At 42.4% G+C, this 22,391-nt stretch overlaps 2 long non-coding RNA genes across 4 annotated transcripts in view; one reads left to right on the top strand and one right to left on the bottom strand.

Annotated features, from left to right (window-relative positions):
- LOC137371425 (uncharacterized) overlaps positions 1 to 7,699 on the bottom strand; it is an 84,059-nt gene extending 76,360 nt beyond the window's left edge. The window contains exon 1 of the long non-coding RNA XR_010975222.1: positions 7,579 to 7,699. This is a non-coding gene — a long non-coding RNA (uncharacterized lncRNA). The remainder of the gene's footprint in view (positions 1 to 7,578) is intronic.
- A 482-nt stretch (positions 7,700 to 8,181) lies between these two features.
- LOC137371424 (uncharacterized) overlaps positions 8,182 to 22,391 on the top strand; it is a 48,281-nt gene continuing 34,071 nt past the window's right edge. For all 3 annotated transcript variants that reach the window (XR_010975220.1, XR_010975221.1, XR_010975219.1), the window contains exons 1-2: positions 8,182 to 8,279; positions 15,529 to 15,602. This is a non-coding gene — a long non-coding RNA (uncharacterized lncRNA). The remainder of the gene's footprint in view (positions 8,280 to 15,528; positions 15,603 to 22,391) is intronic.

The raw sequence follows: 22,391 nt of genomic DNA, 5'->3' as shown, positions 1-22,391 counted from the left end.
CAACTGTAACACCCTAGACAAAGGTCTTGTATGTAGTTTGTTCTGTGTTGTAAATACTAGTTTAGCTGTTAATATACCTTTTAGAGATATTCAAGGAACTGGAATCCATGTACCTCATTGTGTTGCTTTAGATAACTCAAAGAACGCATGACATTTGGAAGGGAGTTCTAGGATTTTGACCCAGCAACAGTGAGTGAACGGCGATATAGTTCCAAGTCAGGATGGTATGTGGCTTGGAAGGGAATTTGCAGGTGGTGGTGTATGATCATGGTTATTGACACCTGAGGGTCCAAGTTACAGAAGACTTGGGGAAATATTCATTCACATAGCATTGCTATAAGGGATCCCACACAGACTACATCAATTCCCACAGGGCAGACAACATCATGTGTGCAGCGTTCTTCAATTATATCAATGGTGAATGCCGCATGGGCTGCGTCAGTAGCAGCCAGTGGATTGTCTGCCACTGGGGAATCAATATAGTCTGCATAGCACTGTGTGAAACCTTGCTCTGCGAAGGAATTTTTCCACCTCAGACTTCTGGGTTGCAAAGACTTGACACTCAAAAGTGGTGGCCAAGTTTCTGGTTCCACAAATCCCAGGTCTACCACAAGGCGAACCTGAGGAGGCTGACTCTCAGAGTGATGCCACATTTGCTCAGCCCAGCTGGTTCCTTTACTCTATTGAAGAAATGAGAACAACAATAGCAACAACTTGTATTTGTATAGTGCCTTTAACATAGTAAAGCGTCCCAAGGTACTTCAAAGGAGTGTTATCAAACAAAATTTGACACCGAGCTACATAGGTGATATTAGGGCAGATGACTAAAAGCTTGTTCAAGGAGGTAGGTTTAAGGAGTATTTTAAAGGAGGAAAGAAAAGTAGAGAGCTGGAAAGGTTTAGGGAGAGAATTCCAGAGCATAAGGCCTAGGCAGCTAAAAGCACAGCCACCAATGGTGGAGCGATTAGAATCAGGGATGCTCAAGAAGGCAGAATTGGAGGAGTGCAGGTTTCTCAGAGGGTTGTAGGACTGAAGAGTTTACACAGATAGGGAGGGAAAAGTCCATGAGAGATCTGACAACAGGAGCGCGTGGTGGGAAAGAGAACAAAAGGGAAGATGTGTTGGAGGTCAGAGGGCAGGAGAGACTAAATAACAAAGATGTCATGGGACAAAGGCAATGACAGTGTTAACGGTTGTGGTGAAAGACAAAACATTAGTCCAGAGAGAGTGTTAATGGCAGAATAGTGAGCAGCTGTGTCCAAAAGCACAACATGAAAATCAAGAACATAGTTAAAAAATAAAACAAAATAAATTCATAAAAATTTATATATATTTACATATATGAAAGATCAGGTGTTGCTCCTCGAGCTTGCATTGATGTTCACTGGAACACTGCAGCAGGCCAAGGACAGAAATGTGGACATGAGAGCAGGGGGTGGGGTGGGAGGGGTGCGAGGGGTGGGGTGACATTGGTGTTGAAATGGCAAGCAACAGAAACTCGGGGTCATGCTTCTGGACTGAGCGGAGGTGTTCAGCAAAGCGGTTACCCAATCTGCATTTGGTCTCCCCAATGTAGAGGCGACTGCATTGTGAGCAGCAAATACAGTATACTAAATTGAAAGAAGCACAAGTAAATTGCTGCTTCACCTGGAAGGAATGTTTGGGGCCTTAGATGGTGAGGAAAGAGGAGGTAAAAAGGCAGGTATTACACCTTCTATGATTGCATGGGAAGGTGCCATGGGAAGGGGACGAGGTGTCGGGGCAATGGAGGAGTGGACCAGGGTGGCACGGAGGGAATGATCCCTTCGGAATGCTGACAGGGGAGGGGAAGGGAAAATGCTTTGGTGGTGGCATCACACTGGAGGTGGCGGAAATGGCAGAGGATGATCCTTTGAATGTGGAAGCTGGTGGGGTGAAAAGTGAGGACAAGGGAACCCACTCCCGAGTGGGTTCCACATGGCGCAGCCAATGAGACAGCACTTAGAAGGAGCACAAGATTGGCTTGAACATGTCACGCACCAAGAGAAATGTAACAGTCACACCGTATACTCAAAAACACATTGTAAAAATACTTTGGCATGCATTTTGAAAATTTATTTGAAGGGTTAGATTAATATAGCAGGCAATGGATTAAGTGATATATATATAGTAAAATGAAAGAAAGACTTGCATTTATCTTGCTCTTTTCATGACCACTGGTCATCTCAAAGTGCTTTACAGCCAATGAAGTACTTTTTCAAGTGTCGTCATTTGTAATGTTGGAAATGCAGCAGCTAACTTGCACACAGCAAACTGCCACAACAGCAATGTGATAATGACCAGATACCTTTTTTTTTGTGATGTTGATTGAGGGATAAATATTGGCCAGGACAGCAGGGATAACTCCCCTGCTGTCCTTCGAAATAATGTCAAGGGATCTTTTACATCCACCTGAGAGGGCAGATGGGGCTTCAGTTTAATATCTCATCTAAAAGACAGCACCTCCAACAGTGCAGCACTCCCTCAGTACTGCACTGGAATGTCAGCAAAGATTTTAGTGCTCAAGTCCTGGAGTGGGACTTGAACACAGAACCTTGTGACTCAAAGGCAAAAGTGGTACCAACTGAACCATGGCTGACAGTAACAAAAATGTTGTTAATTAGGCTGAGGCTGTTTACTAAAGGAAATATACAATATGATCAAGCTTAAGACAGGGCATATTTATCATTAAGTAAAAGTTCAAAGTTCTGTCTATAAAATATTGATGCATATTCTGCCTGGTTGCACATCATCCTCAGCCACATAATCTTCTTTTGCTTACTCCTCTGCCAAGTGTTTCAAGCTGCTGCCCTCATCCACTTTCTGCATAGCTTCTCATTCTATGGGCTGGATTTTGTGCTGGAGGCAGGGGTCCCGGCACCGGTCCGAAAGGGCAGGGGGAACCCCGACTCAGCCTTTACATGTCCCCCCTGGAGCGCTACTCTGATCTTTTTGAATCAAGGTTTTAGAAGGCAGGATCCCCTTGCGGGAGAGACTAAAACTAGGGGGCACAGTTTAAAAAATAAGGATCCTCCCATTTAAGACAGAGATAAAGAAATTATTTTTCTTTCAGCGGGTCGTGGGTCTGTGGAACTCTCTTCCCTAGAGATCAATGGAGGCAGGGTCATTGAATGTTTTGAAGGCAGAGGTAGATAGATTCCTGACAAACAAGGGAGACAAAGGGTATCGTGGGTAGGCAGGAAAGCAGATTTGTGTCCCAAGCAGATCAGCCTTGATCTTATGGAATAGCGGAGCAGGCTCGAGGTGCTGAATAGCCTAATCCTGCTCCTAGTCCGTATGTTCGTATGACTGATGATTGATGACTTCCTTTGTTCTCCAAAAAAGGTTACTTTTGAAGGTAAGTTCATAAAGTGTTAGTTTTGCCCATGTGCCTTTTGGCATTTAGTTCCTGAGAGGCTATACAATGGCTTCTGATCTCAGCCTTTTTTGATAAGATGAGAAATGTTCACACTTTATTGTGGAGATTGTAGCTGGAGATGGAGCATCTGCTAATGCCTTTGTTTTAGTTCACTTGTCTACTCTCATCTCGCTCTCACCAGTTTCGGAAACCATTGAAGACATATGAGAGAGAAAAGTCTCCTATAGTGAACAAGGTATAAGAAGAATACTGGGCCCCAACGAAAAGCAAGATTATCTGCAATCAAGGACCCTATAGCGTGCTCGAAGCACAGTAGAAAACCACTCTTCAGAGATTGCCTCAAACCTCTCCATTTTATTTTTCTGCTGCTCTTTTCTGTGCCAATTGCATGTGCATATCATGTATGCATGCTAGCGTGGGGTGCGGTCAGTATTCGTAGATGTTAACTGAATTAGAGTTTAAGCTTAGCTTTGAATAAATTTCACTTTTCTTCTTTAAACTTAAGAAAACCTGGTGTGCTCGTTTCTTTGCCTTATAATTGGAAAGTGGTGAACAAGGATTCACCAAGGGGGAGCTCAAAACACAATGAGTTGAAAGGTAATCAAGGAGTGTGTTCCTTATTGTTAAGTAAAAGTTACAAGAGAGCTCTATAATACACATGTGACAAGATGACGAGTACAACTCCAACTGAGCTATCACAAATTGGTTGATATCACTTTCTGTGATGATGGGCTGAATTTTTATAGCTCACCGTTAATCTTGGTGGCAAACTTCAAAATTGGAGCGGCGCACGCAGGAGATGTGCGCCACGGAGTCACTGCAAAACATCGTGTGACTGCTCATTAACACGGAGGGTGCAGAATACCAGCTCCCGATGATGTAGATGGGGCGGGCCTTCATCCCTGGCAATGGCATCTCGTGCCGCTGCGTAGGCACGGCACCATTTTTAAAGGCTTCAAGCCCTTACAAGTCACTTAAGTTTTTAAAGAGAACTGCAAGTTGCATTTAAATTTAAACATAGAATAAAATATCAAAGACCCTCTTTCACCCCGCCAATGACCAAACAAGTTATTTATTTCCCTCTTCCCCCCAAAAAACTTTTATGCCGGTCCTGAAATTTCACTCACAACTTTAATATCTTTGCCATTCAACCCGTTCCCACCATCCCCTCAGCCAATAGTAAGAACTTACACCCCCCCCAACACCCCAGCCCTGAAAACTTCACTCCTCCCACCTCCCCACTACAGTTCTGCCTTGGTTCTCCGAATGGAGAGCCAAAGGTGTGGAACATCCGGCAACCAGCCGGAATATTGGTGTGGGACGGGCGTTGTGGAAAGGTAAGTAATTAGTCAATGATTTAAATTTATTTAAATATTAAAATTAAATTTCCGCGCTGAGCGGCAGGGGGGCTGCCAAAAGACCTCGCTGCTGCCACCAGTAAAATAGGGCTGGGTCTTCCTGGCGTGGGGCCTGTGGCGGGCTACTCCCAGAAGGATTTTCCTGGCTCCTTCACCACAACCCCTGATGTCAGGGGATTGGAAAAATTCAGCCCAATGTGTGAAGCACTCAGACTGTTAAAGTGGTATCACAATAACCCTCTATACCATGGGCTCTTATCTTGTTTAATAACCATTGAGGTGGCACCTTGTCAAATGTCTTCTGGAAATCCACATACACCACATCTACAGGTTCCCCTTTATCCATGTTGCTTGTCGCTTCCTCAAATAACTCTAATAAATTAGTTAACCATGATTTCCCTTTCACAAAACCATGTTGACTCTGCCTGATTGCATTGAGATTTTCTAAATGACCTGCTATAACCTCCTTACTAATAAATTCCAGCAGTTTCCGTATGCAAGATGTTAAGCCAACTGGCCAGTAGTTTCCTGCTTTCTGTCTTCCTCCTTTCTTGAATAGCAGAGCTACATTTGCTATCTTCCAATCTGATGGACCTTTGCAGAATCTAGGTAATTTTGGAAAATTAAAACCAATGCATCCACTATCTCAGCAGCCACTTCCCTAGGATGGAGTCCATCAGGACCTGGGGACTTGTCAGCTTTTAGTTCTAATAATTTTCTCAGTACACTTTCCCTGGTGATGGTGATTGTTTTAAGTTCCTCCATCCCGTCAACTCTTGATTCACCATTATTTTTGGGATGTTATTTGTATCCTCAACAGTGAAGACAGATGCAAAAATCTGTTCAATTCCTCCTCCATTTCCTTACTTTCCATTATTAAGTCCCCAGTCTGACTCTCTAGATAAGCAACACTCACTTTACTTATTCTTTTCCTTTTTAAATACCTCTAGAAACTCTTACTATCCGTTTTTAAATTCCGAGCTAGCTTTCTCTCATACTCTAATTTCTCTCTCATTATTCTTTGCTATTTTTAATATTCTGTCCAATCTTCTCACCTGCCACTACTTTTTACCAAATTCTTCAAATTCTCTTTCAATTTGATACTATCTTGAACTTCCTTCACTAGCCACAAATGGTGCGTCCTTCCCCTAGAGACTTTCTTTCTCGCTGGAATGTATCTTTGCTGAGCGTTATGAAATATTTCCTGAAATATCGGCCACTGCACCTCTAATGACCTATTCCTTACTCTAATTTCCCAGTTTACTTTAGCCAGCTCCGTCCTCAAACCCTCATAATTAACCTTATTTCAGTTTAAAACACTAGTCTTAGATCCACTCTTTTCACTGGCAAACTGAATGCAAAATTCAATCATGTTGTAATCACTGCTTCTTTGGGGCACCTTTGCTATGAGGTCATTAATTAATCCTGTCTCGTTACACATTACCAGACCTAGAGTAGCCTGCTCTCTGGTTGGTTCTGGAACATGCTGCTCTAAGAAACTGTCCTGAAAACACTCCATGAACTCATCTTCCAGGCTATCTTTGCCAATCTGATTCATCCAATCGATCTGCAGATTAAAATCACCCATGATTATCGTCATACCTTTCTCACAAGCCACCATTATTTCTTCCTGTAAACCTTGTCCTACATTGTGGTTACTGTTAGGGGCCGATAAACTACTCCCACAAGTTACTTCCGGCCTTTACTATTTCTTATCTCTATTCAAACTGATTCTACATCTTGATTTTTAAAACTAAAATCACCTCTTTCTATTGAACTAATTTCGTCCTTAATTAACAGAGCTACCTGTCCACCCTTTCCTAGTTTCCTGTCCTTCCAAAACATCATGTACCGATGAATATTCAGTTCCCAGCCTTTGTCATCTTGCAGCCATGTCTCTGTAATGGCTATCAGATCAGACGTATTTATTTCTATTTGAGCTATCAATTCATTTTTTGCTACGAATGATATGCGCATTCAAATACAAAGCCTTTAGTCGTCTTTTTACTGTTTACGCAACCTCTAGCCTTAGCTGCTTGCACACTCTTAACTTTCTACATTCTGTCCCTTCCTGCCATGCTCTAATTATTATTTCCCTTATTGTTACTTTGCTCTCTTGCCTTGTCCTCTCTTTAATTTCTCATATCTTCTTTCACTTGATCCCTCTCCCCGTTATTTAGCTTAAAGCCCTCTCAACCGCCCAATTTAAATGACTCACCGGCACTGGTCCCAGCACGGTTCAGGTGAATACCATCCTAACGGTACAGCTCCCACTTTCCCCAGTACTGGTGCTAGTGCTTCATGAATCCAAACCCATTTCTCCCACACCAATCTTTGAGCCACGCATTTAACTATATAATCTTATTTATCCTACTCCAATTTGCTCATGGATCAGGTAATAATCTAGAGATTATTACTTTTGAGGTTCTGCTTTTTCAGTTAGCCCCAAGCTGTTCATACTCTTGATGTAGAACCTCTTTCTCAGTCCTACCTATGTCGTTGGTACGCATGCGGATCACGAAAACTGGATCATCCCCCTCCCACTGCAAGTTCCTCTCCAGCCCTGAGACGATGTCTCAAACCCTTGCACCGGGTAAGGCAACAAAGCCTTCTGGACTCTTGCACTTGGCTGCAGAGAACTGTATCTATCCCACTGACTATACTGTCTCCTACCGCTTCCTGTACCATGGTGCTATGGTCAGTTTGCTCATCCACACTGCAGCCCTCACTCTCATCCACACAAGCTGAAAGAACCACAAACCTGTTGGACAATTTTAATGGCTGAGCCTCCTCCACTTCTGCCTTCTCAATCCCCTTACCTACCTCACTCGCAGTCACATCCTCCTGTCCCTGATCACTGACCAAATCAGAAGACCCTATCCTAAGGGGTGTCACTGCCTTCTGGAACAATGCATCACAGTGTCTGTAGCTTGGCCACCAACTCACTGACTCTGAACCAAAGCTCCTCGAGCTGCAGACACTTACTGCAGACGTGGTTGCTGTGAATCACACGGTGTCCATGAGTTCCCACATACTGCAGCTGCAACACGTCACCTGCCCTGTCATCCTTCGTGTATTTTAAGTAACTAATTAATAATTTGCTTAATTTTTTTTTAAATTAATGCCTCTCCTCGTCAGCACTTACTGCTTTACTTTAAACCTTGGTAAGACAATAAACCTTACCACTTAAAAATAAAACAGAACAGTAGACTCATCAGCTTACTTCCCTTCTGCTTGCCTCTCTTAATTAATTGTAGTTAATTATTAAGTAGCTGTATAAATTTTTATTTTTCTCTTTTCTAATTTCCAAATATTAACACAATTAACTCACACACACCCGACCAGCAGTGTACTAACCTAGCTATTTACAGATACTCCCTAACAGCAGTTACTCAACAACCGATCACCTTACTGCTTTCCTGTGATGTCACTGTTTGAATTTCTTTCAAACTCAGTCAGCGACGCTGACTCCTGAAGCTGTCCAGCTGCTCCCATGCATGTCTGACTCCTCTCAGCTCCCGAAGGTAAGTGAAGGCCCCGAGCCTGGCACTGTATTTATTCTCTCCCTGTTCAAGGTGCTCCCTCGCAATTCTGACTCCTGAAGCTCCCAAAGTCATCAGAACATCAGAACATCAGTCTGAGATCTCCAGCCAGAGAGAGAACATCAAAATCCATCTTGAATTCCAGCACAAGGCTGAGAGGGAGAGATCTATTCCAGCTATGACAGTTGAACCCTAATGAGATAAGTTGGCTACAACTGCAGCAAAGAAATAAAAGACTGCCTTTTGAATAACTCTTCCAGCTGTGAAAATTGAACTAAGAAATACCAGCACCGTCTTCGAACTGAAGTGTTGAGTGCCAGGAGACTTCATCAACCCCGCAAAGGGCAAGGCAATCAGCAAATAGGCCTGAAACTTTAAAATTTACCTTCCAAGAGGATCCCACAGGTTGTTTCCTGAAAGCAACAGACATCTTGAACACTTAACGCCTCTTACCTTTTATCTTATGACTATCTTTTCTTGAGTATTCACGGAGAGTGAATGTGTTGCGAACATTTTGGGTGATTATTGTTCAATAAATATGTAATCTTCTATATAAGCTCATAAGAAAACCCGTCATTGGCTGTTTATTTGGACCACAAAACACAGGAGCAGAAACAATAATTTATATAAAATACTATCTATGCTCATTTGGGAGGTGACCAGTGGAAACCACCCATACCATTTCCCACCTGTCCGTAACAAATTGGGGACTGGAAGCTAGAATTCTGGACAATCAGGTTAAATGAGAGATTTGGAAAAGGTAAAATTTAACCTCTAAAAGTGTGGAAAATGAAACAAACATGTTTTCTTGTATTCTTATTTTCTTCTCTACAGGGCTAGAATCAAAACACATTGACTCATTTAATACTAAGGAGTTGATACAGCAGGGAGACAGATCCCATGACAAATTAAATTCATAAAATATTGAAGATTTAAAACTCCTAGCTGCCCGGGTGTGAGTCACTTTCAAGCAAAAGGCAAAGAAACTTGAAATAACAAAGGGTCTCGCCACCTGGAGCAGTACTAAGGAAAAACTGGCACCAGCTTTGGAAACTAGCTAACAACATTGTGCCTGACAACCCTATTGCTTTGAGAACACATTCACATTCCAAACCACAGAACGTAGCGAAGGAAAGTGTCAAATGTAGCGTTCAAGGACAAGATGTCTGTTAGAACAAACAGGCTGGACAAGAGAAAAAAATTGACAAGTCCAGTTCTCAACCAAGTTACACAGTGACAAGATCAGGCCAAGTCAGTAGACCACCTGAACATTATGGAGACACTTGACTGAAAGACTTGAAAGTCATTGCCGCCGTAAATATTTCTCAAAACTGTTTTCTTTCATCATGTTCATAGTTTATCTTTTATGTATTTCCATTTTAGGAAAGGGGGATGTTGTGATACCACTTTAACAGTCTGAGTACTTCATACATCATCACAGGTCACTTTTACTGATTAAATGGAATTTAGCTTCTCAAACTGCCATGGTGGGATTTGAACTCATGGGGGTGTATTTTACCGACCCCCCCCCCCGACGTCGGGGGTCGTGCTGGGTGGGGCCCGGAAAATGCCTCTGGGAGAGGCCCTCCACGGGCCTCGACCACCAGTAAGGCCCCACCCCACCCCAACAGCGAGGCCTCGTAGCGGCGCCCACCCCCCCAACCGCTCGGCAATGGGAGCAGCATTTAAATATTTAAATGAATGTAAATTAATGAATTAATGAACTTCTGCTCCCGTTATCCTTCCCGCTGCCATATTTCAGTCAGTTGCCAGGACTCCTGCGCCTTTGAAACTCCATCCGGAGATCCGATGTGGAACACTGATGGGGGGGCGGGAGGAGGTAAGTTTTCAGGGCAGGAGGGTGGGGGAGCAGGGTGAAACCTTTTTGATTGGTCTAGGAGGTGGTGGGAAGGGGTAAAGTTCAAAGATCATAAACTTTGGGGGGAAAGGTTGGGATCGCAAGTTTTTTGAGGGGATAGAGGGCAAGTAATAAATTGTTTAGTCATTGGGGGTAGGAGAGGGGCTTGAAACTTTTATGAAAGTTTTTACTTAAAATTTATAATGCCTCTCACTTGAAAAATTCAAATTCAGTGGAAGGGTTTGAAGCCTTTTAAAAATTGCACAGACACAGTTGCCAGGGACGGAACTCCCAACCCCTCACACATCATCGGGGGCTTCAGCCCATGTTCTCTAGATTATTAACTGAGGTCTCTGGAGAACTAGACCAGATTGTTGCTCTGGACATGTTTCATGTTGAATCTCCTAAGCTTCATCCTTAGCTTGTTAAACACCATTCATTAAGTCTAAATGCTGTCTAGGTAATGTTCTGTCCACTTATCTATATTGTCCAACTCACTCTGTACTTTTGAAACCGCCTCTTCAAGATACAAACCAAACAAGAGATAATACTCAAGACTTTGCCCTGATGCACAAAATCTATCTCATACTGCAATTGGTAAATTGACGCCAGAGACAGATTTGAAACTGAAGAGAAATTGCAATAAACACAGCAGTGCAATTGCAATTGTGAATTTTACTGTTCTACAAGAAGAAACATTAACGTAAGTTAAGGAATGACATAAAATAAGGCCCTGTGCACTACAATTGATTAACTCCATAAAAAATTGACTAAGAAAATATATCTAGTTAACTTCACTAACTTGAGCACATAAGCTTGCCAACACTAAAGGAATTGGGGATTTGACTCTTTTATTGCTTAGCCTACAATACCATACAAGGGCATTTGGAATAATTGCAGGAGTTACAAAAGAATTTCTAATTTTTGTCTCACTCAAACTTTTCTTGAAATGAGTTATGCTACATTTGCCGATGCAAATTTGAATAAACTATTATTTTCAACATCCCTCAGCAGCTGTGTTAGAAGAATTGAATATGAATAGTGGCTTTGACAAAACATGAAGCCATCTTATGCTCAGTTTTCCTGTAAATGGGTATTTGGAAATGAAAAAAATGATTGAAGCTTATCTTCCTCTGCAATTATTCATAGAGCCTTCAGATTGTTCCAGTGCCCAGAAACCTGTTATTTATTACTGGAATGTATGTGCTAACTATATGTGTCCAGTTCTGGGCATCACACTTTTGGAAGGATGTGAAGGCATTAGAGAGGGTGCAGAAAAGATTCACAAGATGGTTCTAGGGATAAGGAACTTCAGTTACTCCAGGAACTCCAGAGGACACCGATTTAAGGTGTTTGGTAAAAGAAGCAATGGCAACATAAGGAAAACTATTTTTTCACAGTGAATGGTTATGATCTGGAATGCACTGCTTGAGAGTGTGGTGGAGGCAGTTTCAATGGTGGCTTTCAAAAGGGAATTGGATAATTATCTGAATAGAAAAAATTTGCAGGGCCACGGGTAAAAGGAAGGCGAGTGGGACTAGGTGAGTTGCTCTTGCAGAGAGCTGGCACGGACACGATGGGCTGAATGGCCTCCTCTGTGCTGTAACCACTCTATGATTCTATGTTTCTATGAGTCTATATGTAACTTCAACTGTACAAGTGGTCTTCAATTCAAACTAATGTTTCCGTAATGGCTGCAAACTTAGATAAAGATCTGTCTGAAGCAATATTTACTACACTATTACATAATGTACCTTTTATACAGGTGCAGCACATTATCTGCAAGTCGGATAACAACAAGATGTAATCAGGCCATAATGTCATTAGATGGTTTAGAATGCAGATGCAATTTTTGATAGCGGTCATGAATGGAAGTGCATCATATTAATTGTTCATTTGAATGTTTTTTCTTGAAGAACTTTGAACAAAACAAAGCAAACAGATTTCTGAACAACAGTATTATTGTTTGTCCAGTGATGTCAAATTCTTTGGAGTACTACTGACAGGAACCACTTCCATGCTTAGCTTTGAATCTGCTAGTACAATGCCTCTGCCACTATTGACAAGGCAGTGAAATAAATTCCTTCATGCAAAATGACTGCAAAGAGTGATGGATATTGACAGTGTGTGCTGGCACTTTAAAATATGAGGGCAATTCTTACTCCTCCACCAGGCAGGAGTAATGGAATAGGGGACTTACACCATTCCCAATCTGACTGACTGTAATTTTAAATTGCAGGTGGCAAGGACACCCACCCAAGCGGATGGGGTCCTCCTTAATATGCAGATTGGGCCCAATCCACTATTTTCACCCAAGGCCTGAGCAGGGGAGCAGTACTGGTTTCCCAGCTAGGCAAAATCTGTCAGAACAGGTGTCAGTACCCGTGCCTGTGCCAGAAGAGGCCCAGTAAGGTAAGTTTTTTTTTTCAGGTTCCTTTGCAGGCCAGTAGGAGTGCTCCATTGGGCTTTGCCCTGACATCACCCTCTCCCTCCCAGAACTCTCCGCATCACTTACCTTGTGCCAAGAACCTTTCTTGTGGGGCTGGTGCCCACCAACTTCCCAGTCCTTTTGGTCAGAAAGCAGCATGTTAAAATTAGCTGAGCCATCTTGCTGCCACTCCTAAATTGGCACACTTTTTTTTTATTCGTTCATGGAATGCGGGCATTGCTGGCTAGGCAATTTATTGCCCATCACTAATTGCCCTTCAGAAGGTGGTGGTGAGGTGCCTTCTTGAACCTTGGGGTGTAGGTAAACCAACAGTGTTGTTAGGAAAGGAGTTCCAGGATTTTGACCCAGCAACAGTGAAGGAACGACGATATAGTTCCAAGTCAGGATGGTGTATGGCTTGGAGGGGAACTCGCAGGTGGTGGTGTTCCCATGCATCTGCTGCCCTTGTCCTTCTAGGTGGTAGAGGGCGCGAGTTTGGAAGGTGCTGTCGAAGGAGTTTTGGTGAGTTGTTGCAGTGCATCTTTTAGATGGTACGTTTGTTATGTTCCCACCCTGCACTCAAAATCAACTCTTGTGTCATTCAAAAAAGTGTTATGACCAGGTGAGAAATGTGTCGAGGGGTCTGTTACGATCTTCACCTGGTCTTATTGTGACAGAGTTTAATTTTAAACACACTGTGTTTTGAGCTCCCCTTTCTGTGAATCCTTGTTCACAGTTTTCTAATTGTAAGACAAATAAACCAATTCACACAGGCTTTGTCAGGTTTAAAGAAGAAAGATGAAATTTTATTCAAACTTAAATTCTAATACGGTTCACACTTTTGGATATATGACATGCCCACACTAGCAGGCATACGCGATACACACATGCAAATAGGGACAGAAAAGAGCAGAAGAAAAGACAGGTAGAACAGTTTGAGGCAATATCTTGTTACTGTTTCTCGAACTCACTGTAGTCCTCGACTGAAGATATGGTCTTGCATTTCATTGGGGCCCAGTATTTATCTTAAACCTTGTTGACGTAGGAGATTGTTCTCTCTTTGAGTTTACATGTCATCACAAGTACCATGGGAAAGAGATGGAGCAGGCAGACAGGAGAGGAGATGTTCTCAGTTCATGATCACAAAGCATTCTCAGTTCAAATCCTTTGTTGGAAGTTCAAATTCAAAAATTCCAGCCAGCTCGTCATGTGACTTAAGCTGGTTTGACCACTTCTGTGTATTGCGGAAGCAATTTCTGGCTCCCCATTGTTTCAATATTGTCTGGTACTATGCAAATGTCCTTCCGGTCAGGGCTTGCAATTTTAAGTTTTTGTTCATGTGGCGAAATAATGTGTGCCTCAGTCTTGGCAGGTGGGGGTTTGCCTGACAAAAAACATACCTTAAAAAAGAAAGACTTTGATTTATACAGTACCTTTCATTGCCTCAGAAGGTACCAAAATACTTCACAGCCAAAGAATAAGGTTTGAAATGCATTTTCTGTTGTTAAGGAGGTGAACATGGTAATCAATTTGCACACAGCAAGGTCCCACAAACAACAATGAGATTACAACCAGGTAATCTGCTTTGCTGGTGTTGTGTATGGGATAAATGTCAACCAGGACACCATGAAAATTTCATTGCACTTCTTGGGATAGTGCCATTTGATCTTTTAAGTCAGCCTGTTTTAGCAGATTAGGTTTCAATTTAACATCTCATTCAAAAGACAGCAAATCCAACAATGCAGCACTCCCTCAGTACTGAACTGAAATGTCAGCCGAGAAAATGTGGTCAATTCTTAAAATTATTAGCAAAAAACTCAGTGAACTGTGGCTGAAAAGACGCACATTTGATGTAATAGTAATTCATATGTCTTTTATGATTTGGGGCACTTTACAAGCCAAGGCAATTTCAAATGCCTACTATGTTTTTATTTGTTTAGAGATAGTACAGAGTGAGGTTCAGCTCTGGCAACCACCATTGCGATACTTATCAGTTGTGGGAACAAGGCAGATTACAAACTAATTGAAATATCAGCTGTGTTTACTTTTTAGTGACATACATCAAAGTAGGTCAAAATTTAGACCAAGCTAAATTAAATTAGCATCAGCCATGGTTCAGTTGGTTTACTTTTCCCTCAAAGTCAGAAGGTTGTTTGCTGAAGTCCCATTATTTATAGAAGAGTAGGGCAGTTGTCCTGGCCAATATTTATTTATCCCTTAACCAACAGATTATCTGGGCATTATCACATTGCTGTTTGTGAAAGATATCTGTGCACACATTGGCTGCCATTTTCCCTACAGGACCACAGTTCAAAACTTCATTGGTGGTAAAGTGCTTTAGCATGGCAAGGTCATGACAAGCACTATATAAATACAATTTCTTTATTTTCTTTCTTTAGACTAATTGATTATTCCTCCTGTTGACTGATAATTGCTAAGTCTTAGTGCATTTCAGCACCTTTTAAGTATGGATGTGGCTCATGATGATAATGTTAGAAAACTGAGAATTGGACATGCCAACTGGATCCGTGTTCTTGATGTGTCCTAAATAGCTTTGGACATCCTGATTTCAGTAACAAGTGCTTTCCAGTGAGGGAAAGAAATGAGGAACACTGTGGAAGTTGGGCTAGCCCACCAACTATAGCACAACTGATACGACTCGATTAATAAAGAGTTAATATAGGGAAAATGTGTAACAGATAAAGTTGGATTATTACAGGAAAGCATTGATTACTGAAAATATTTGTTAAACCATTTCCAAACTGCATGATAAAGTATTTATTACATAATTCCACTATACATCTTGCTCTTGTGTTTTGCAACATAAGCCCTTTGAAATCTAAAGAATGAGCAAGTGTTTTACAAACACATTAAACTAACTAGGGATAGTGGATTCAGAGCATAAAGCTTTGTACAAAAAACATTGTATTTTTTTCTATTTTTAGATGCTTGGTGAAGCTCCTGATTGAATAAAATCTCTCCAGTTTAGTATTGCATAATTCCAAAGATTCACTCACAGGTATGAATCAAATCCTCCTTTTAATTTCATTGCATGTCAAAGTTCATTAATCAGATGTTATGAGTTAAACGAAACATGATCTTTGAACTGATCCGAAATGTGGAATCATCAGAGTCCTGACGGCTCAGAGGTAAATTATTCATCTCTGACCCATACAGACCGAGGAAGGTCCTGGTGCAATCATTCATCTCTGTCAAGTTAACATTGATGGGGTTGCTACAATCAACTACCAAAACAAATTGCATTTCTTTGGCACCTTTAATGTAATAAAACATCCCAAAGCACTTCACAGGAGCATTATCAGACAAAAATTAACAAGTCATATGAGATATTAGGACAGGTGGCCAAAAGCTTGATCAAAGAAGAACGTTTCAATGAGCGTCTTATAACAGGGGAGGTGGAGAGGCAGAGAGGTTTTGGGGGGGTACATTGGGGAGCTTAGAGCTTAGGCATTTGAAGGCACAGCTGCTAATGATGGAACAAATGAAATCGGTTGAAGCACCAATTTAGTGTATTGAAATCAAAGTGATTATTGACAACCCAGCCGGCAGCTGACGTTATCAGACTGCGCCAATCTGCGCACATGCACAGATTGACTCCTGCTCTGCGCATGCGCTGTGTTCCGCATTGCCAGGACTGGTTGGCACATGTGCAGATGATATCATCGCGGAATGCGGGCAGAGTGGGGGTGGAGGAAGCAGGTAGAGCACGGCCCAAGATCTTGATGGTGACGGGTGCGCTCTCCTCCTTCCCGCCCTCTCGCTTGCCTCCCCGCCCACCCACCGCTCCCCTGGCCCACTTACTATATCTCTCCTCCCACCCTCCCCCACTCCCCCGCCCCGGCCCACTCACTATCTCCCTCCCCGGCCTGCTCACTATCTCCCTCCGGCCATTCGGTGCTGCCATGTGTTTAGGTTGCCTTTGTGTGATTATTTGAGCAGCGCCATCTTTAGTCCTGGCAGCTGTCTGACTTCGCAGACTGTGACGTGTTAGTAGCAGAGGCTGCATTTGCGCACGTGCCACTGCAGGGTCACCTAGAGGTCACGTTGTCAGCAAACGCAGCCTATTGAAATAGCTGAGCATTTTGTATACTGCCACTCTGTTGGGGAGGTGTAAATAAAGTTTGTTCAGCAATGGTTGCTTGCACTGTTCGACTCATGTTAGACAAACTCAGTGAATACACAACTGAAAAATGGCAAAGAGATGGGATATCTTTTTTTTACAATTCATTCAAGAGATTACTGTCTGAAGAACATTGTGACGCACGTTTTGAAACTCCCAAAGTCAATTTGGGGAACTTTGGGTGATTTGAAAGATTGCTGCAGGTGTGTCTGCACATCATGTTCAGGTACAACTAAGTGAGTCAGCACAGTGCGTAATTGAAAAAAGGGCACTGAAGACATATTTTGGGGCAATGGGGGAATTCAACCCGAACAAAGAGGACCTGCGTAATTATGAACAACATTTACACATTTGGCTGAAAGCTAACAAAATAGGAGATGAGGATAAAGTAAATGTTTTCCTCACCATGATGGGGCCAAATGCTTTTGATGTGGTGTCCAACTAATGATGCCTGCAAGACCCCAGGACTATGGACTAGACTGAAATCAATGAGATTCTGGACTCATATTATCGCTCAACAAAGAATGAAATGGCACTGAGAGTTCATTCCATGAAAGGAAGCAGTTGTCAAGTGAGACTGTGGCAGATTCTATTCTTGAATAAAAAAACTCTTTTGCACTGCGGTATGGTGCGAACTTAGAAGTTAACCTTAGAGACACGATGTTTGGGGGTCTAAAGAGCAACAAAGTCCAGGCCATTGAGTAAAGACAATAAGCTGTCATTTAAGGAGGCCTGTGATGAGGCCTCAGCCATGGAAATGGTGGGAAGAGATAGTTGTAGATTACAAGGAAGTTCTTTTGTTGAGTCGGCAGGGGAGGTCCACTGGATTTCAGTGGGAACCAGGCCATGGCAGCCAAGACCACAGACTCAGAGTCAGAAATTTAGATGCTACCATTACCATGATAGCCACCAACCATCTAAATGCCCACATTTCCAGTCAAAATGCTACATCTGTGGGGAGGTCCAGGATAATGTCCTAGACCCAACCATCTTCAGCTACTTCATCAATGACCTTCCCTCCATCATAATGTCAGAAGTGGGGATGTTCACTGATGATTGCATAATGTTCACTATCATTCACGACGCCTCAGATACTAAAGCAGTCCAGTCCACGCAGCAAGACCTGGACACCATTCAAGCTTGGGCTGATAAGTGGCAAGTTACATTCATGCCACACAAGTGCCAGGCAATGACCATCTCTAACAAGAGGGAATCCAACCATCTCCCCTTGACATTTAATAGATTACCCATCGCTGAATCCCCCACTATCAACATCCTGGCGGTTGACCGGAAATTGAAGTGCACCAGTGATATAAGTACTGTGGCTACAAGAGCAGGTCAGAGGCTAGGAATTCTGCGGTGAATAACTCACTCCTGACTCCCAAAGCCCATCCACCATCTACAAAGCACAAGTCAGGAGTGTGATGGAATATTCTCCACTTGCCTGGATGGGTGCAGCTCCAACAGCACTCAAGTGTGTACCATCCACACGATGCACTGGAGCAATTCACCAAGTTCCTTTAGCAACACCTTCCAAACCAAAGACCTCTAACACCTAGAAGGACAAGGGCAGCAGATGCATGGGAACACCACCACCTGCAAGTTTCCCTCCAAACCACGCATCATCTTGATTTCGAACTATATCGCCGTTCCTTCACTGTCGCTGGGTCAAAATCCTGGAACTTCCTTCCCAACAATAGTGGTTCAAGAAGGCAGCTCACGACCATCTTCTCAAGGGAAATTAGTGATAGCCAGCAATGCCCACATCCCATGAAAGAATAAAAAAAATTATCCAGATGGCATGCAGGAGTAGAGGAAACAGTAATGCTCCAGGTCGTGGTAAAGTTCCAGGTCGAGGTCATGGTAGATATCAAACTCGTTCAGGAGCCTGGAAGTCATCAAATGGGCACATGATAGGAAACAGAAGTTAACCGAGCAGGAAGATTAAAGGTTGTACTCAGTCAGAGTGCAAGGAAAACAGTACATGGAAGATGAGAGAAAAGGGGCTGAAGGTATAATTCCAGTAAAATAAAAGAAGAGCACAGAAAGTTCCTAAGTCACATTCCCTTATGCAAAACTGGTGTGAAACTGACTAGTTATTCCAATATCAATATTCCAGTGTGAGGTGAAGTTAGTGTTCAGATGGAATATGATGATGCATACCAGTACTTGCCATGGGAAGTAGTAGGAAGGAACAAAGTCTCCCTGATGGGAAGAAATTGGCTGAAGAACATATGGTTAAACTGGGCCAAGTTATTTACAGTAGGGGTCAGTAAGAGTACCTCTGATAATGAGGAAGTGCTAAGAGAGCACAAAGTGGTCTTTGAGCAAGGAGGACCAAATGCTCCAACCAAGGTTCCTTTCATTCCATGGTAAAGCACAAGAAAACCATGGGAATGAATACATTTCAATTTCTTTGAAGTGGAAGGGAAAGAGTATTTTGTTTCAGTCGACAGCTATAGCAAGTGGATAAATGTTGAGTTTATGCCCAGTACCCCAAGTGCCAAAACTATTGAGGTTTTAAGAAGTTGATTTGCAATTTATGGGTTGCCAGAAGTTTGGTGTCAGATAATGGTCCACAGTTTTTGACAGAAGAGTTTGAAATATTTCTGAATAAGAATGGAGTCAAACATTCCATTACCACAATAGCTCCTAGCATCAAATGGTGCTGCAGAAAGAAATCTACAAATTGTGAAGAGGTCTTTGCAGAAATATTTGCTAAGTGACAAGCAAGGCTGTAATTTACACATTTCAGGCAAGATGCAGGCTAGACAATTTTCTGTTGTCTTACAGAATAACCCTACATTCTACAATAGGTTGTTCACCTTCCGAGTTAGTGTTTAAACATGCTCCTAGGACAAATTTTAGTTTGCTTAAGCCTGACGTCAATGGCAAAGTAAAAGAAAAACAAGACAGAGTGGAGCTGAGTCACGATACATGAGGCATGAAACTAAGAGAGCTCAGTGGTATTCGAACGTCATGGTGAAAAACCAGCAAGGTGATCAGGAGAAGTATGTGTTGGGAGTGGTTGTAAAATGACTAGGTGCATTCATATATCTAGTGAAAATTGGAGAGAGACCCCATCAGTGTCATTGAGATCATTTGCTTGAAAGAAGAAATCTGACAAAGGGAAAGTGTGAGAAACATCCTGCAGGCCAAATTCCTATTGTCCCAAGTGAAAGTCAGAAAGAAAGGGCAAGTCAAAGAGAAGCTATAAGTTTGCCAGTATCACAGAATCCACCAGTACAGCAAAGTGAGTCAGGGTCTCTGATTAAGTCTAATCAATCAATTTTACAGTCCCAACCATTAAGTGGAGTTGGTAGTCAAAGTCAAAGTTCAGAGTTGAGATGTTGAGAGAGCAGAGTCAAGTTAATGGAAATGGAAGAAGATACCCAAACAGAAAAAGAATGAAGCCAGATAGGTTAATTGAAAGTATGTAGAAGGGAAGAAGAAATAAATTGTTCTTTTCATACTTCTTGTCAAATGATAATTTTCTTAAAGACATACTGGTATTAAGGGGAAAAAGTTATAATGTAAATTACACTGGCAATATTGGCCATATATGTTTTAATTGGGATAAAAATAACAACAAGCATGCAACTCAACCTGTTAAATTTCAGGTACTGCTATTGTGTTCTGGAAAATTATGTACATTAACCATTTTACATTTAATGTATAAGTTGTTTTTTTAAATGGGGAGGGAGTGTAGTGTACTGAAATAGTTAAGCATTTTGTATACTGTGTCTTTGCTGTCCTCTCTGTTGTTCAACAATGGCTGCATACACTGTGAGACCTCAGTGAGTACGGGAATGAAAAATCAGCACTATATTAGGTACCTACTGGAAGTGCACAGATGTGAACAATGGGTAAGGCCAAGGATTGGTTTAGCTGTGATGTCCACTGTTGCTTGCGAACACTCACTGGGAAGGCTTACACTTAAATCATGGCCACCTGCGCACAGCACCAAAGTAAGATGGAGAGAGGGCACATGGCGGGGTGGGGGGGCACGGTCTCTGCTCCTACTTGGTGTGCAAAATCCAGAGAACGTCAGCCATGAGCATCTGAGCAGTCAGAGCAAGGGAAAGAGGAGCCTGCTCCCAGCTCTGCTGAAACCATGGAGGAAGCACCACATAGGAGTAATAGGAAAAGGAAGAGAAAAGCTTTGTAGTTTCCCAAAAGGAAATCACATGTCAAGTGGCCTTCAGCCTTAAGGAAAATGATATCGCAATAGTAAATATTGATTAATTGGAGTCTGAGAGAGGGTGGAAATGCTGGGGGCTGGGGACAGTCATAGTGGGTTCAGAATTGGTGTGCCACATGGCTCTCCTGCCTCAGATATGTCCATCCTGTGCATCCCTGCCAGCTAAGTTTGTAGATTGCAGGTACCCTGGCCACATCAGTCTCCTTCAGTTGCTTTTCCTGTCATTCCCCCTCTTCGTCCCCCTCCAATGATGCAGAACAGTTGTCACCTTCCTCCTCAATCAGCATCAGTAGAACAGATTATCTGGTCATTATCACATTGCTGTTTGTGAGAGTTTGCTGTTTGCAAATTAACTGCTGTGTTCCCTACATTACAGCAGTGACTACACTTCAAAAAAATAGGACTTGATTGGCTGCAAAGTGCTTTGAGACATCTGGTGGTTGTGAAAGGTATTACATAAATGCAAGTCTTCCTTTCCTCTTTTTTATGCAGCTCCAGTCCTCGTTGCTGTAACATGTTGTGCAAGATAAAGCAAGCAACTATCATTCGGGACACCCTTATTACTACATACTGAAGGGCAACTCCCAGCTCTGTCTAGGCACCTGAATCACATTTTCAGCATCCCAATGGCTTGGTGACAAGTGGCAATGCGTGCCTACCTGGTCCACTTGGCAAGAGGTCTTGCTCCAGGAGGTTGCAAATGTCAGCAATGACTTGTAGGCCGCCGGCTTCAAAGTGCGCCACCGCAATGTGTGGGGCGCGAATAAAATTCAGCCCCTTATGTCTTCTTAACAGATTACTTTCCAACCTATCTTTGTGTCCTCAGCAAATATAGCAACCATTACTTCTGTCCCTTCATCCAAGACATTGATATAGATATAGAGTGCCCTGTGGCACTCCATTGAGGTGGCACCTTGTCAAATGCTTTCTGGAAATCCACGTACACCACATCTACAGGTTCCCCTTTATCCATGTTGCTTGTCACTTCCTCAAACAACTCTAATAAATTAGTTAACCATGATTTCCCTTTCACAAAACCATGTTGACTCTGCCTGATTGCATTGAGATTTTCTAAATGACGTGCTATAACCTCCTTACTAATAAATTCCAGCAGTTTCCGTATGACAGATGTTAAGCTAACTGGCCAGTAGTTTCCTGCTTTCTGTCTTCCTCCTTTCTTGAATAGCAGAGCTACATTTGCTATCTTCCAATCTGATGGACCTTTGCAGAATCTAGGTAATTTTGGAAAATTAAAACCAATGCATCCACTATCTCAGCAGCCACTTCCCTAGGATGGAGTCCATCAGGACCTGGGGACTTGTCAGCTTTTAGTTCTAATAATTTTCTCAGTACACTTTCCCAGGTGATGGTGATTTTTTTAAGTTCCTCCATCCCTTTCAACTCTTGATTTACCATTATTTTTGGGATGTTATTTGTATCCTCAACAGTGAAGACAGATGCAAAAA

Source organism: Heterodontus francisci, chromosome 6, assembly GCF_036365525.1.
Source record: "Heterodontus francisci isolate sHetFra1 chromosome 6, sHetFra1.hap1, whole genome shotgun sequence".
Classification (NCBI taxonomy): Eukaryota; Metazoa; Chordata; class Chondrichthyes; order Heterodontiformes; family Heterodontidae; genus Heterodontus; species Heterodontus francisci.
Note: the sequence above shows the minus strand (reverse complement) of the source record. Positions and strands in the feature narration are given on the sequence as shown.